We start from the raw sequence: 12,802 nt of genomic DNA, 5'->3' as shown, positions 1-12,802 counted from the left end.
CAGGCAGTATCTTGGTAAACCTCCTCTGCATCCTCTCCAAAGCCTCCACATCCTTCCTGTAATGGGGCGACCAGAACTGCATGCAAAACTCCAAGTAAATATTATCATAAAACCCGTGTACTTCCCTCCAACCTGCTGGTTTGTGTGTAATGAAACTCGTTGACTGATCTGGACACTGCCACTCATAGAAGAAATGAAAAATGAGAAATGAGTGCTGTATGAAAGAAGGGAGAGTGAGCACTCCGCTTGATAAGGATGGAAGGGACCCGAGTGTCCTTACAACTCACAACTGGTCAAGGCATTGCCATCTACTTAGTCACATCTCACCATAATTTTGGAAGCAGATACAATAGTGGCATTCAAGAGGCATGTTAGACACATGAATTTGCAGGGAATGGAGGGAAATGGATCACGTGCAGGCAGGAAGATTTACTTTAATTTAGCATTGTGTTTGGCACAGACATCATGGGCGGAAGAGCCTGTTTCCTGGGCTGTGTTGTAAGTTCTATGCTGCCAGGGCCTTTTGCAAGAGACATCTGGTACCTTCTGTCTGGAGACCTGGTCCATACAGGTGGCAGCTTCTCCCTGCCAATTACTTGCAACAACTTGGAGCTGAAGAATAGCCAGTGGAGCCAAAAGCCTTCACCTGACACGCTCGGATCATTTGATTGCAATTGCCAAAATAACTGTTGCTTCTTAGTTGCAAAGCAGATGATCCAGGTTGTGGCAACATTCTGTCTCTCTGAGCTTGCTGTGAGTGAATTGGCTGCTGCAATTCCCTCCTGCTGGTGTCCCAAAGGACTTCATTGGCTCCAAAGAATTTGGGGCAGCCTGAAAAGGATGTGAAAGGTGCCATCAAAATGTAAGCATTTTCTTTTTTTCAGCTGCATTTATTTTTGCAGCTTTTCACGCTGCATTGAATAGAGATACAAATGGGATGAAAATGTCTGATAGATACAATTGGATTCATGTAAACATGTGGGGACACACAAGGAGGAATCCTGTGTTGTTTTGGATGCAGATAAATTCAAGGCAGGCTCAGGCTCCACAGAAGAACACAAGAATGGGATCAGGGTTGGCCATCTTACCCCGCAAAGCGTGACCTGCCAACTCAGTGCGATGACTGATCTATGCTGCCCTCAACTCCTCTGCTGTGCGAGTTCCCCATAACCATCAACCTTTCAAACATTTATCTATCTCCAACTTAAATATATCCAATCATCTGCCCTCCACTGACCCTTGGGGGGCAGAATAATTCCAGAGGTTCACCATCCTCTGAGAGAAGGAATTTCTATGCGCTTCAGTTTTTAAACTTATGAGGATAGGTTGAGTGAGCTAGGGTTTTTCTCTTTGGAGAGAAGGAGGATGAGAGGTGATTTGATAGAGGTGTACAAGATGATAAGAGGCATAGGATCGAGTGGACAGTCAGAGACTTTTTCCCTGGGCGACAATGGCTAACACGAGGGGACTAATTTTAAGGTGATTAGAGGAAGATAAAAGGGGGATGTCAGAGGTATGTTTTTTACACAGAGAGTGGTGAGTACGTGGAACGCACTGCCGGCAGAGGTGGTGGGGGGCAGATACATTAGGGACATTTAAGAGACTCTTAGACACATGAATGATAGAGAAATTGGGGGCTATGTGGGAGGGAAGGGTTAGATAGATCTTAGAGGCAGGATAAAATGTCGGCACAACATTGTGGACCAAAGGGCCTATACTGTGCTGTAGTGTTCTATGTTCTATGTTCTAAATGACCGGACCCCCTTGTTTTGCGGCTATGTCCCCTTGTTCGTGACTCTCCCACAAGTGGAAACATCTCAACATCTACCCTGTCCAAGCCCCCTTAGCATCTGAGATGGTTGAATGAGGTCACCCCTCATTCTTCCAAACTCCAAAGAACACAGGACCCAACCATCACAGCCTCTCTTGATAGGACAACCCTCTCATCCCAGGAATTAGCCTGGTGAATCCCTTTGGACTGCCTCCAATGATATTATAGGTCTTTTTTAGTAAAGGGCCCAAACTGTGTCTAGTTATCCAGGCGGGGCCTCACCTCAAACATTCCCTGGAGCTTTCTTTTTGCTAGAGATTGTTCAGAATTCCCTCTACTGTTACACGTTGAGATAAGGGACAGTGATCTCAAGTTTTTGACCTGCTTCTGATTCGCTATTGCATTTTCTCATGTTCCTGATGGATGGAAAGTTTAATAGGACCAGGGCTAACGCAGCTAATGATACACCCAGTGGGTAGTTCAGGAGATACTTCTGTATCCCTGTGTTTGTGGTTAGAATGTCTCACAGGGAGTAGGTGAAGTGGATAGCAGAGATGGATTCATGAAGAACTGGAAGAGCCCAGGGGGGGAGAGGAATGGAGGAACACGATAATGAAGACTGGAGGAGCTGTGGTTACCCTCGGTACAAAGGATGATCTAATTTTCACAACTATGAGGGATTTTGAAAGAGTAAAGGAGTACTTGGCAACTTCAACACTGGCCAACGAGAGGGGAATTGAGGAAAGGACTCCATGATCTGCAGTCAGCTCTTTGGAAGAATGTTAGAGAGATTTCCATTAAGGAACATTCAAAAAACACTTAAAAATGGATTTAAAGAGCACTAATTTACAGGAGAAATCCTCGCTTTGATGATCTAGTTTGGGGACCACTCCCAGATGCTGCGTTTGCTGGAGCAGTCAGTACCGGAGATGAGCACATCTTCGATCCTGCTGTTACCAGACTCTTGAACAGACCTCTTGCACGATAAAGAAGAACACTTGATCTCTCAGTCTATCACGTCATGGCCCTTGCACTTTATTTGTCCACCTGCTCTGCACTTGCTCTGTAGCTGTGACACTATATCCTGCATTCTTTTCTTTTCCTTTTGTTCTACCTTGATGTACTTACTAACAGAATGATCTATCTGGATGGCATGCAGACAAAAGCTTTTACTGTACTGGAATTAGAATTGGTTTTTTATTATTATTGCATGTACCGAGGTACAGTGAAAAACTTGTCTTGCATACCGTTTGTACAAATCAATTCATTACACAGTGTATTGAGGTAGTACAAGGGAAAACAATTACAGAATGCAGAATAAAGTGTAATTGTTACAGAGAAGGTGCAGTGCAGGCAGACAATAAGGTGCAAAGTCATAACGAGGTAGATTGTGAGGTCAATAGTCCATTTTATCATACTACGATAGCATTCAATAGTCTTATAACAGTGGGGTAGAAGCTGTCTGTGAACCTGCCTAGAGGGCTGTGGACCAGGTGCTGGTAAATGGGATCAGTATCAATGGGTATTTGATGGTTGGGACTCAAAGTGATAGTTGGTGCTTGGCATGGGCAAAATGGGCTGAAGGGCCTGTTTGTCACGTCTCCCCTCAGCCTCTGACGCTCGAGGGAGAACCCACGTTTGTCCAACCTCTCCTTATAGCTCATACCCTCCAATCTAGGCAGCATCCTGGTGAACCTCTTCTGCACCCTTTCCACAGTCTCCACATCCTACTTGTAATGGGGCGACCAGAACTGCACACAGTACTCCAAGTGCGATCTGACATAGCTGCTGGGGTGATGGTGGAGGCAGATACAGTAGAAGCATTTAAGAGGCTCTTGGAGAGACACATGAATGTGCAGAGAATGGAGGGATATGGACCATGTGCAGGCAGAAGGGATTAGTTTAATTCAGCATCATTAGCTTAGTTAGTCCAGCACATCATGGGCAGTTTGACAGAGCTGCAGCATGACTTCCTTACTCTTATACTCGACACCCCTACCAATGAAGGCAGGCATTCCATACATATTCTGTACCACTATGTCCATGTTGGCCAAAGAGAAGCAGTAGTACCTTCTCATAGTTTCTAGCATCAGTCCACAATCTGGCACTCCAAGTGGATGATACCAAGATTGATGGAATTATGGACAAGTGTAAAGGACTATCAAAGAATACAGCAGGATATAGATTAGCTACAGAAATGGGCAGGGAGGTGGCAGATGGAATTTAAACCGGGCAAGTAAGAGGTGTTGCACTTTGGGAGGTCAAATGAAAGGAGAAAGTACACTGTTAATGGTAAGCCCCTCAATAGCATTGAGATTCAGAGGGATCATGGCATCCAAGTCCATAGTTCACTGAAAGTGGCCACGCAAGTGGATAAGGTGGTACAGAATGTGTATGGAGCTGCAACATTGCCTCTCGGCCCTTGAACTCAATCCCCCGGCTAATGAAGGCCACCACACCATATGCCTTTTTAACAACCCTATCAACTTGTGCAGCAACTTTGAGGGATCTAGGTACTAGAACCCCAAGATCTCCTCTGTTCCTCCACACGCTAAGAATCCTGTCATTAACCATGTACTTCGCCTTCAAGTTAGATCTTTCAAAGTGTATCACTTCACACTTCTCCGGATTGAACTCCATCTGCCATTTCTCTGCCCAGCTCTACATCTTGTCAATATCCCGTTGTAATCGACGACAACCTCCTGCACTATCTACTGCACCACCAACCTCTGTGTCATCTGCAAATTTACCAACCCACCCTTCCACTTCTTCATCCAATTTATTTATGAAAATCACAAAGATCAGGGGTCCCAGCACTGATCCCTGCAAAACACCACTGGTCACCGACCTCCAGGTCGAATATTCCAACCTCTGCTTTCTATGGGCAAACCAATTCTGAATCCACTCAGCGAATTTCCCATGGATCCCATAACTCATGACTTTCTGTATGAGCCTACCATGGGGAACCTTGTCAAATGCCTTCATAATATCCATATATGCCATATCCACCGCTCTACCTTCATCAATCTGTCTTGTCACTTCCTTGAAAAACTCCATTAGGCTTGTGAGGCACAACCTGCCCTTCACAAAGCCATGTTGACTATCCCTTATAAGACAATGTGTCTCCAAATGCTCATGAATCTTGTTCCTAAGTATTCTCTCCAAAAGCTTGCCCACCACTGACGTAAGACTGACTGGTCTATAATTCCCAGGATTATCCCTTTTACTTTTCTTGAACAATGGAACAACATTTGCCATCCTCCAATCCTCTGGTACCACTCCTGTGGCCAGGGAGGACTCAAAGGCCATGGTTAATGCTCCAGCAATCTCTTCCCTCGCTTCCCATAGTACCTTGGGGTATATCCAATCCGACCCCAGGGACTTATCTATCCTAATGCTTTTTAGTAGCTCCAACATGGCTTCTTCCTTAACCTCGATATGCTCCAACACATTTGCCTGTTCTACGCTAACCTCCCCTTTGTCTAAGTCCCTGTCCTTAGTGAACACTGAAGCAAAGTATTCATTTAGGACCTCCCCTACCTCCTTTGCCTCCAGACACATTTGTTCCCCCTTATACCTGAGTGGTCCTACCCTCACCCTCGTGATCCTCTTGTTCCTCACATATGTGTAGAACACCTTAGGGTTTTACTTAACCCTACTTGCCAAGGCCTTCTCATGCCCCCTTCTAGCTCTCCTAAGTCCCTTCTTAAGCTCCTTCCTGGCTACCTCAAGAAGCCCTGACTGATTTTGCTTCCTAAACCTTAAATAAGCTTCCTCCCTCCTCTTGACTAAACCTTCCGCCCCTCTTGTTAACCATGGTTCCTTAACCCTACCATCCTTTCCTTGTCTCAGTGAGACAAATCTATCTAGAACCCCATGCAAGTGGGCCCTAAAAAACCTCCACATTTCTGTAGTGTATTTACCAGAGGACATCTGCTCCCAATTTACACTCCCAAGTTCCTGCCCAACACCATCGTAATTTGCTCTCTGCCAATTAAATACTTTCCCATAATGTCTGCTCCTATCCTTGTCCGTGGCCAGGGAATTGTGGTCACTATCCCTGAAATGCTCGCCCACCGAAAGTCTGTCACCTGACCAGGTTCATTGCCTAGTACCAGATCCAGCATGGCCTCTCCTCTAGTCGGCCTGTCTACATACTGTGTCAGGAATCCTTCCTGTACACACCTAACAAATTCTGCCCCATCTAAACCTTTTGCACTAAAGAGGTGCCAATCAATATTGGGAAAGTTGGTGTCACCCTGTTATCTATTTGATCCAATGAGGAACAATTCTAAGTCTATACTTGGAAGTCCTACTGAGGTGTGAAATCAGAGCTTGTAATTTAAACTGCAGATGACAGGGTCTTTAATAAGTTGCTTTGATAAATTACACTCAAGTGCTTTGCTCTGCTTATAGTCATGCCAGCTGAAATTATTTTTGAAAGAGATTTACATTTCATAGTATAAATTGAAGTCCTTCGTATATGAACAGAGAAGAGAGATTGGAGGGTGATCTTTACAAGTTCTAAATCAATCAGTGCAGTCTTTAGAATGAAACAAATAAGGGTCCACTTGGTTTAGATGGTTGTCCAAGTTAAGGCCCAAAGCCATGGGATCAGAAGGCCAGTCCTGGGGAAGGCCATTTTTATCGCCCATTACTACACGTATACACACACACACACGCACACACACACACACATGGAGTTCAGATTTATGCCTTCAGCTCCATATTACAGCTGTCTCTGGGAATTTTCTATTAATATTTCAGTGGCAAAACTCATTGCAGTCTAATGATTGAGAAGAAAAAGTTACAGAGTGAAATAAATGCAGTCTCAGCTCAATTCGTTTAGAGATATTTTGGTATATGCAAGTTGTTATTATGCTAATGTGATGGAAAATATTATAGGTATCATTCATTGTAAAATATTTCTAGGAATAAGGCTGCTGGAGAATGTTCTAAACCAGGATACAATGGGAAATATGCTTCTAGAGGATTAGCCATCAATATATAGCCAGCAGGGCCAACGGGGACTTGTACTGATCTATTAAGTGCGATCAATGTAAATATATGAACCTTGCTTAATGTTTTAAATCATTTAATCATTCCATACCCAATGATCCTGCGAGTTGTCTGTACCTTATTCTTAATAGTTATCTATCTCCCAGCCAGTAAAACTGTTATTGAAAGGCATAGACAATGAAACAATGGCTAATTCAGCCCACAGTGGCCAGGAGATGCTCAGACGGGGTATATAGGGAAAGGCAAAGTCATTGGGATGGGTTCCCCAGATAAGGCTGATTCACAGATGTTGTTAGAGGATGGTGAAAGGAGCTGTGTGTGCGTGTGCGTGCGTGTGCGTGTGCGTGTGCGTGTGTGTGTGTGTGTGTGTGTGTGCGTGTGTGTGTGTGTGTGTGTGTGTGTGTGTGTGATGCACTGCCCTATCAGTATACTTCAATGTTCTGGATTCAGCACATAAGAATTAAAACAGATTTCAGAAGAACATCTGATTGGGAGCTATGCATTTTGTTAACAAATTCAAGGAGATTCAAAAAAAAGTCAAAGTCAAGTTTATTGTCATCTGCACAAATACATGTGTGCACAGGTGCAATGAAAAACTTGCAGTAACATCACAGGCACATAGCATCAGATAAGCAGCATTCATGAGAAAAACATAAATCAAACATAAATTATACACAATTTTTACAAGAAAGAACACAAAATACCAAGTCCATTGTAGTGCAAGGTGATCAAAGTGGTCATAGTGTTGCTAAGCTATAGTGATTAGGGTTGTGCAGGTTGGTTCAAGAACCGAATAGTTGAAGGGAAGTAGCTGTTCTCGAACCTGGTGGTGTGGGACTTCAGGCTTCTGTACTTCCTGCCCAGTGGTAGCTGTGAGAAGACGGCATGGCCTGGATAGTGGTGATCTTTGATGATGGATGCTGCCTTCCTGAGGCAGTGTATCATGTAGTTACAACCAAAGGTGGGGAGGGATGTGCCTGTGATGTATTGGGCTGAGTCCATTACTCTCTGCAGCTTCTTATGTTCCTGCACATTTGAATTGTATTTCTAGTGAATAACAAAAAGTAATTGAAGATCTGGAAGTATTTGGAAGCCAATATAATAAAAGTAATAAAATAGCTGGAAAAGGTTAAGAGAGTGAGAACTGCAACAATAAAATGATTATTAGAGATTCGAAGGTATGCTTACTGGGCTGTGTTTCTTATTTTCATGATACCATTTTATACCAGTGTTTTATCATTTTATCCATAGAATTTAGTGATTGAAGGAAAATATAACATATAAGCTTGAGCATAATTTTATTTAGCAGAAGTCATGAATATGATGTCTCAATGAAACCCTCTGACCGACAGAACCTGCAGAGAGTGGTCAACACTGCCCAGTCCATCATAGGCTCATCACTTCCTTCCATCTGGTCCATCTTCATGCTGTGTTGCCTCATCAAGGATACCTGCCACCCTGGCCATTCCCTTTCTCCCTTCTAACTTCCAGAACTCCCTCCTGTATCTTCACCCAGGAGCTTGAAAGCCCGGACGACCAGACAAGAACAGCTTCTCCCCCACTGCTATCGGACTTCCGAACCAACCACCTCTCTCACATCCCCTTCCCGGTGGTGCTGCCACGTTCTTGGACTCTTAATTCTACCTCTCTCAGTTACTCTATTATTGTTACTTTAGCATTTCTTTTTGCACTACCTCAGTTTGCATTACTATACTGAGCACATTGTTTTGCTCTTGTTGTTGTATTTATCATTGTATTTATTATTACCATGTACACTGTGAGCTTTACACCAGCGAGCAATTTCATTGCACCCTGGTGTACATGAAAACAAACTAATCTGATCCAGTGTACACGTTGTGGAGAGTTTTGGGGAGGGGGGGTCACTGGTGGGGTGGGTGACAATCTTAGATAGTACTCAACACGATGAATGCATTACTTCTGTCTGTTCCATCCCACTGTATTATTTGGGGAGCTGGGGAAAGGAAGGGGGAATTTTCCTCATGCATTGATCTGAATAACTGTGCCAAAAACAAATTGCCTATGTTTATTGAATGCATTTGTGAGATTTTGGTGGAGGCAAATTCCCTGCTTTATAGTCAATTATATAAATAAACAAATACATACATATATTACATAAATTAAATAACTGAAGACAGGCTTGGCAGGGTAGATGATGTGTTGCAGCTGCAGTGTAGGGAGCTGATGGAGACTAATATATTTCATGGCAACCATGTCTGCATTTTGAGGAACTTTGGGTCAGAGATGGAGTCTGAGATTCGGACACTGTGGTGCATCAAGGAGAGGGATAGGTTAAGAAGGAAAGATAACTCCAGGAAGCAGTTACATAATACAGAGTAAATACTGTGGAGCTGGTCAGTTGAGGCAGGTTTGGAGATACAGAAGGCAGTGTTGAAGGAATCTCACACTTGTCCAACAGGCAAAACATTTATGAAGACACAAGAGACTGCAGATGCTGGAATCTGGAGCGATACACAAGATGCTGGAGGAACAGTGGGTCAGGCAGCATCTATGGAGGGAAATGGACAGTCGATGTCTCGGATAGAGACAATTCCTGAAGTCTGTGTGGATGAGACCAGAAAAGGCAGGGAGGATGTGCAAATTGATCACAGCTTTGTTATAGAGAAGGTCCGTTCAAGTTATGGGAGTGAAAAGGAATGCTGCATAAATAAGGAACAGTGTAGTTTTAGGAATGATATCTGCCTACTGCCAGAGTCAAGGACATCTCCTCAGAGTGGGATTTACAATCCTTATCATCCTCCTTGGGTGTGTAATCAGCACCTCTTTGTACTTTTATTGTTTTTACCTGTATGATCAGTTTGCAAGACAAGCTTTTCACTGTACCTTGGTACAAGTGACAATAATAAACCAATACCAATACCAATACCATAATAGACAGACCTGTGCTGTTTTGATGCACGCACTTTCTCAGTAATTGAGAGTGGTGTTAAATTTACAATCACAAGAATGATCCCAGGAATTGGTATTGGTATTGGTTTATTATTGTCACTTGTACCGAGGAATAGTGAAAAACTTGTCTTGCATACCGATCGTACAGGTCAATTCATTACACAGTGCAGTTACATTGAGTTAGTACAGAGTGCATTGAGGTAGTACAGGTAAAAACAAGAACAGTACAGAGTAAAGCATCACAGCTACAGAGAAAGTGCAGTGCAGGTAGACAATAAGGTGCAAGGTCACAACTAGGTAGATTGTGAGGTCAGAGTCCATCTCATCATATAAGGAAACTGTTCAATAGTCTTATCACAGTGGGATAGAAGCTGTCCTTAAGCCTGATGGTACGTGCCCTCAGGCTCCTGTATCTTCTACCTGATGGAAGAGGAGAGAAGAGAGAATGACCTGGGTGGGGGGGGAGGTCTTTGATTATGCTGGCTGCTTCACCAGTGCAGAGAGAGGTAAAGACCAAGGAGGGGAGGCTGGTTTCCATGACGCGCTGGGTTGTGTCCTCAACTCTCTGCAGTTCCTTGCGGTCCTGGGCAGAGCAGTTGCCATACCAAGCTGTGATGCATCCAGATAGGATGCTTTCTATGGTAGAGCTAAGGAACAACAAAGGGCAGCAAACATTGGTGGGAGTCGTACAAAGGCTCTTAAACAGTAGTTGTAGTGTAGGGGATAGTGTAAGTCAGGAAATTAGAGGTGTGTGAAACAAGGGTTAGAGAATAATTATGGGGACTTTTATCTCTGAATAGATTGGATAACCAAAATTCCACTAATAGTGTGGTGTGTATAAGAGGTAGTTTACAAAATCAGTATTTTGAGGAATCTTAGTATTGTGCAATGAGAAAGGACTAATTAGTAATCCAGTGAAGGGGCATACAGGGAAGGGTGATCACACTGTGACAGAATGTTATTATGAGACTGAAAATGATTTGATTCCATCCAGTACAAGCATCTTAAATCTAAACAAAGGAAATTGCAAACAATATGAGACATAAGTTGACTGTGGTAGGTTAGAAAAAAAATGTGACTGTAAATAAGCAGTGGTTAACGTTCAACATGGTTTAGAGTATTTGGGGCACACGACAAAACCAACAAGTGATCTAGCCATGGCTAACAAGAGTAGTTATAGATAATATTATGTCAAAGGAAAAGGTTTCTAAAATGTCCAAAAGAGCAGCAAAACCTGATGCTTGGGAAAGTTTCAAAATTCAGCAAAGGAAGTCCAATAACCAGTTATTGAAAGTGAAATTAGAAGAGTCATCTGTCAGAAAATACAACAGACTGTAAAAGCTTCCTTGGATATGCAAAAAGAAATATATTAGCAAAAGTTAATGTGGGTTTCTTACAGACTGCGACAGGAGCAATGATTGGGAAATGGCAGAGAAATGTTTTGTGCCTGTCTTCAGCAAGAAAATCTCAAGGACACAATAGAGAACAGCAGATCTGCAGAGAATGAGGTACTTCAAAGGAGGGTTGTTTGAGCAAACAACAGGGGAGGAGGCCATTTACTTCCTCAAACCTCTTCTGTCCTTCCCTGAGACAATGGCTGTTGTTAGGAATTCCACATATCCATCGATTCTCCAAATCCCTTTATATCTTTGGTTAACAGAGGTCCATCACGCTCAGATTCAAAATTAACAACTGATACTAGATTAGTTGTTATTTGAAGGTGAGACCTCTAGAACCTCCACACCCAGTGTTGGCCGACATGCTTCATGACTTCAGTCTAATTTTTGGACAACGTTACTGTTACATAATCTCATACTCACATCTTTCATAGAGAGGCAGGCACAGTAGTGTAGCGGTTAGCGTAACGCTTTACAGTGCTAGCGACCCGGGTTCAATTCCGGCCACTGTCTGTAAGGAGTTTGTACGTTCTCCCTGTGCCTGCGTGGGTTTCCACCGGGTGCTCTGGTTTCTTCCCACATTCCAAAGACGTACGGGTTAGGACGTTGTGAGCATGCTATTTTGGCACCAGAAACATAGCGACACTTGCGGGCTGCCTCCAGAACACTCTATGCAAAAAGATGCATTTCACTGTGTATTTTGATGTACATGTGACTAATAAAGATATCTTATCTAATAGATACAACATGGAAATGGGTCCTTCACCCCACTCTCTGTTTAGACCATCAAACACCCATTTAGACTAATCTAACACGAGCCCATTTTATTCTCCCCACATTCCCATCAATTCTCCCTGAGATTCTACTGCTTATCTACACGCTGGGGGCAATTTACAGTGGCCAATTAACCTACCAACCCACATGTATCTTGGAATGTGGCAGGAAATCGGAGCATTCGGAGGAAACCCACATAGTCATAGAGAGGACATGCAAACTCCACACAGACAGCACCCAGGATCAGGATTGAACCTGGATCACTGGAGATGTGAGAAGAACACCCCTCCACCACTACCCTCTGTCTTCCACAGCCTAGCCAATTTTGAATCCAATTGACTAAGTCATTGTTTATTCCATGTGCCTTAATCTTTTCGATCTACCTACCATGAAGGACTTGTCAAAGCTTTAATAAGGTCCATGTATATGGCATCCAGCTAGATGGGGTAGATCTGGAGTTACATAAAGGTCAAGTTTGGGGAAGGATGGCAGATTCCCTCGCTTGAAGGACAATAGCAAACCAGATGGGTTTTCACAAAAATCCGATAGCTTTTGTGGTTATCGTTGCCAAGTCTAGTTGTTGCTTATCCAAGTTCCAGATAAATAAATGAGGTTAAACCCTACAGCTGCCGTGGTGAGACTTCAACTTGGATCTCTGGATTTCTAGTCTGGTAATTTACCTTCTGCCACACCGCTGTACAGGGCAGGTACAGTGGTTCATGCTGGGAATTCTGTAGCTGAGGCCCTTGGTGGTTGAAGGCACAGCCACCAATGGTGGAGCGATGGAACGTGGTGATGTGTAAGAGCCCAAACCCAGAGGAGCTTAGGTCCTAGGCAGCTAATGGCAGAAGTTTGTAAAACCTTTATCGCAGATTTCCATACCAAATTGATCACCCAACAGAAATTTCTTTGC

At 43.5% G+C, this 12,802-nt stretch overlaps 1 non-coding gene across 1 annotated transcript; it reads left to right on the top strand.

Moving 5' to 3' along the window:
• Positions 1-211: 211 nt before the first annotated feature.
• LOC127585750 (U6atac minor spliceosomal RNA) lies at positions 212-338 on the top strand. The gene has a single exon (XR_007958589.1). It is a non-coding gene; the product is annotated as a U6atac minor spliceosomal RNA (small nuclear RNA).
• Positions 339-12,802: the final 12,464 nt, after the last annotated feature.

The sequence above is a fragment of the Pristis pectinata genome, chromosome 33 (genome assembly GCF_009764475.1).
Source record: "Pristis pectinata isolate sPriPec2 chromosome 33, sPriPec2.1.pri, whole genome shotgun sequence".
Lineage (NCBI taxonomy): Eukaryota > Metazoa > Chordata > Chondrichthyes > Rhinopristiformes > Pristidae > Pristis > Pristis pectinata.
The sequence above is the reverse complement of the archived record's forward strand: the minus strand, read 5'-3'. Positions and strand labels throughout refer to the sequence as shown.